Source organism: Ursus americanus, chromosome 23, assembly GCF_024610735.1.
Source record: "Ursus americanus isolate L20-20 chromosome 23, mUrsAme1.1.p, whole genome shotgun sequence".
NCBI lineage: Eukaryota > Metazoa > Chordata > Mammalia > Carnivora > Ursidae > Ursus > Ursus americanus.
In genome coordinates, this window is record NC_142149.1 from 20013599 (window position 1) to 20017666 (window position 4068).

The following is a 4068-nucleotide window of genomic DNA, read 5'->3' on the forward strand; positions in this document are numbered from 1 at the left end:
ACCCGGCGGCGGCGGGCACCCAGGCATCAGCATTTTAAACAAGTTCCTCAGGTGATGCTGATCCAGGGGGTCTCAGGACCCCAGGTGGAGAGTTCCTGCTGTGGGCTGGCGGCCACTGAAGTGTGTGGGCAGACTGACTGACTTGATCGAAGCTGGCTGGAGACGGAGGAGCCTGGTACTGCGGGAGGCACGGGACAACAGCTCTGGGGGAGGAGCCGCTGTTGTTGGATCTTGAGGCAATAAGTCTCAGATGGGGGGGAGCAGCAGAGGGAAGGAATGAAGGGGGTGTGGGGACGCCCAGCCGGAACGATAGCCCCGTGTTCCCAGCTTCGGGGCACCCTGCAGCTGGCTGTCTGACTCATCGGACGTGTCTCATGTGTCACCTTTTGATGCAAAAGCCATTGTTGCTTCTGCAGGAAAAGAAAAAAGAAAAAGAAAGAAATCCAGCGGCCTGGTCTGCAAGGCCTTTCCTTGTCTGAGTCTGGCCGCTCTGCAACCTCTCGTGCCCTGATCCTTCTTTGGCACAGAGGCCAGACCAGGGGGCATAGAGCCTGACCTCCTGGGTTAAAATCCCAGCTCGGCCACTTACCACACTTTAAGCTTAAGCCTGTTGCCCTCAGTTTCCTGGTCAGTGAAATGGGGCTGTTGCTCTTCGCCTCAGTATCTCTGGCATAGGAGCTTTGATGATTTAAAGGAGTCATGCATGTCATGCGCTTAGCGAGTCAGGCCTGTAGGAAGGACTCAATAGATACCGACTGTTTTTTTTAAGGATCCTTTGTTCCTGGGACTTTCTGCCCATCTGCCACCTCCGTGTCCTCACTCCCTTCAGTGCTTATGGTGGTTCACCCCGGGCTCTCCTCCTCCAGGAGGCCCTCCCTGCTCCCCCCAGGCCTCACTCCGGGGTGCTGTCCTTCCCTGAGCCCCAGCAGCCCTCTGATTTGCGTCTCTCCTCTGACCCTGGCCACCTGCTCATGTAGTGTTTACCTTACGCTCCCGTAAGCGCAGATCTTCCCCGAGTGGCAGGCAGCCTGTCCAGGACACCTGCCTGCGGGGCTGTCCGTTCAGCAGGAACCCCCCCGTGTGACCTGGGGCAGCTGGAGTATCCGCTCCTCTCAGTTTTCCGATCTACAGACGGATGGAGTTGGGCTAAAGGCCAGCTACTGAGCTTTCAAAGAGGGAGAACTTCTGCTTCAGCAAAACCCTACAGGAAGCTGTGTTCGTAGCACCAGGGAGGGCAGAGCTGCTCTTGCGTGAGTGTGAGCACGTGAGGGTATGAGTAAGTATGTGAGTGTACGTGTGCGCATGTGAGCACGTAGGGCATGGGAGGGCGTGCGAGCACGTGTGCATGTGTGAGGGTGTGTGCACGTGTGAGTTGTGTGTGTGAGCGTGCGTGTGTATGTGACCGAATGTGTGTGTGAGTGCGGGTGGGCCGCGGCTACTCTGTTAGGGGCCCTGCCGGCCACGCTCGAACAGCTCTGGGCGAGGAGGTTTCTCCACTCGCATCCTCCAACGGTAGGAGTCCACCTGACTCATCTCGCTAGGCTCCTAGTGGATGCTTGATGTTCCTTAGTGGTCAGGAGGAGGACAAGGGAAAACAGGCCAGGCAAAACTGGCAAGTTCTGGGCTCCTGAAGCCTCCCCCCCTCCTTCCTGAGCTCAAATCCTTCCTTCAGAAACCGCAGATACAGATCTGTCCGTGCAAACGCGTTTGTTTGGTTTCCGTGTGCCAGGGGCCCTAGCTGCGTGTTTACTGAGCTGGGACCGATGTCTTTGCGGGATGTTCTGGTCTCCACAGGCCCCTGCCCTAATCCCAGATGAGGCCTGCAGAGGAAGGAGCCCCTCCCCAACTCCAGCACATTCCGTGGGAGGGGGTCTGGGTCTCAGGTAGGACTGGAGGGCTTCTTAGCACGGTGGCTTCCCAGCAGCTTCCCCTTGCCTCTCTGGTGTTGGCCCGGCCTGAAGGTCTCAGGCTGGTGCCCATGCACCTTCCTGAGGGTGGGCCTGATAGGTCCTGCCTGGAATAGCTGTGAGGTGCCCATGGGAGCCGATGAGGCTCTGTCCTCTGGTAATGCTGCGTGTGTGTGTGTGTGTGTGTGTGTGTGTGTGTGTGTGTGTGTGTATCTTGGCTGGAGTGTAGATTCCCTTTCTCTCCCAATCAACTGTCCATCGATCTCAGGCCCCTGGCGGAGGGTGGGCCCTCAGCTGTTCTTTTTCTGGGTAAAGGGCATCTCACCCACCAGACCCCAGACCTGGGCGCTCCTGGCGTTCCCAGCTTCTGGCAGCCCACCTTGTTATGGGATTCTTTGCGGTGTCTGTTAATGAATGTTTACCCTGCAGCCAGCTGGAGCCAGGAGGAGCCAGAAGGGGCCAGGAGAGACGGGGGCTCAACTTCTGTCTCTAGAGCAGTTTTGAATTCCAGTCGCTCTCAAGAATGTCCCTCCCCCTCTCTGCCTGTCTTCCTCTCTGGCGAAGAAGCAGCTTTCCCAGAAACTCAGCTAACCTGACCATCCCTACCCCAAGCCTGCCAGTCCCCACTCGAAGTCAGTGGAACCTGGGGCAAATCGGAATCGAAAATACATAAACGCCCCTCACCTCTGATTATAGGGGTGATATCTGTCCATTGTACCTTTGTTGAAAATTTAGGAAAACACAGGTCAGAGGTCACCTCCCGATTCTGTCCCCCATCTGTGGGCTTGTGAGGGGAGGGTCTGGGTGGGGACAGCCTTTGTCCTTTCCCCTCCCTCGGTGGGTGTCAGGGCTGCCGGGGCACAGTGAGTGCTGGTGATAGAACCCAATAAGAACCTAAGGGGGCTTGATGATCCAGATCTGGGGATGACTCTGGGGTGACCGCTGTCCATCTGGAGGGGCCTCAGAGAAACCATGGCCCCCGGCCAGTCCTCTGACTGCAATGCAAACGTCAGGCTCAGGCCTCAGGCTAGGAGTCATCGGGATGCCTCTTCTTCCCTCTGCAGCAACTGACCCACCAGCTCCCCTAGTTCAGAAGGCTCTGCTTTCAGAACACCCCAGGCCACTTCTCACACGCACACCCTCCCACATGGCCCCAGAATAAGCTCGCAGCGTCTCGAATTTTATTAGAGTCTCTTATCAGATTTCCAGCTTGCACCCTTGCCCCCATCCAGCTCCAGAGAGTGGCCCCAGGGCTCCCAGGGCTGCTCTGGCCAAAGCTCTCCGAAAAAAGCCCAGGTCTTGAGCACGGGACTGCAGCCCCTCGTGCTGTGCTCTCGCCTGGCCTCCTCTGGGCCTCCTCTCCTGCACGCACCTCCCCTGGCATGCCGCTCCCAGCCAGGGGGTGCCGGGTGTTCCTGGGACACACCCGGCTCATTCTTCCTCGGGGAGCTTGCCCTCTGCCTTGCCCTTGGCCTGGCTCCCCCAGGAGTTTGCACACTCCTCCTTCCATGGCCGCTCTCCTCTAGTGGCTGTTCACTCCTTCCCTGATTAGCTCCTCCGCAGGCACCCCTCACTGCTAGAATGACAGTGTGTTTGCCGCACCCAGATTGAAAGCTCAGGAGGGCAGGGAGTTTTTGACCATTTTGTTCCTGAAGCCCAGCATCCAAAAGGTGCCTGGCACAGAGAGGGTGGTCCATAATCATTGGTTGAATGAAAAAAAGGGCTTCTCCCTGTCCTCCTTCCCAGCAGATACTCGTTAATCATTCACTAGGGTTGGAGTCAGCCCTGCGGCCAGATGCAGCGGGCCACCTCCTCCCTCCACACCCCGGTCTAGCTGGGGAGACAGAGCTGTGCCTCTAAGGTGGAGAGTCCAGGGGCTTGTCAAGGGTGGGGGGCAGTCGTGGGAAAAACTGGCCCAGCCTGAGTGCATCACGGAGGACGTTCAGGAGGAGGTGATGCCCAAGCTGAGCGCTTGGCTTGAAAGAGGAGCTGGAATTCCTGACATGTAGGGAAAGGGAGGAGGCAGGCGAGGAGGGAGGACTCTCCGGGCCTGGGGAAGGTCGGGGTCCCTCCTGGAGGGCGAGGATGTCGCCTGTGGCGCTCTGTAGATGTTCAGCATAACTGCTGGGGTAGCCAGGGTCCCGGAGCCACGCCTGATGTG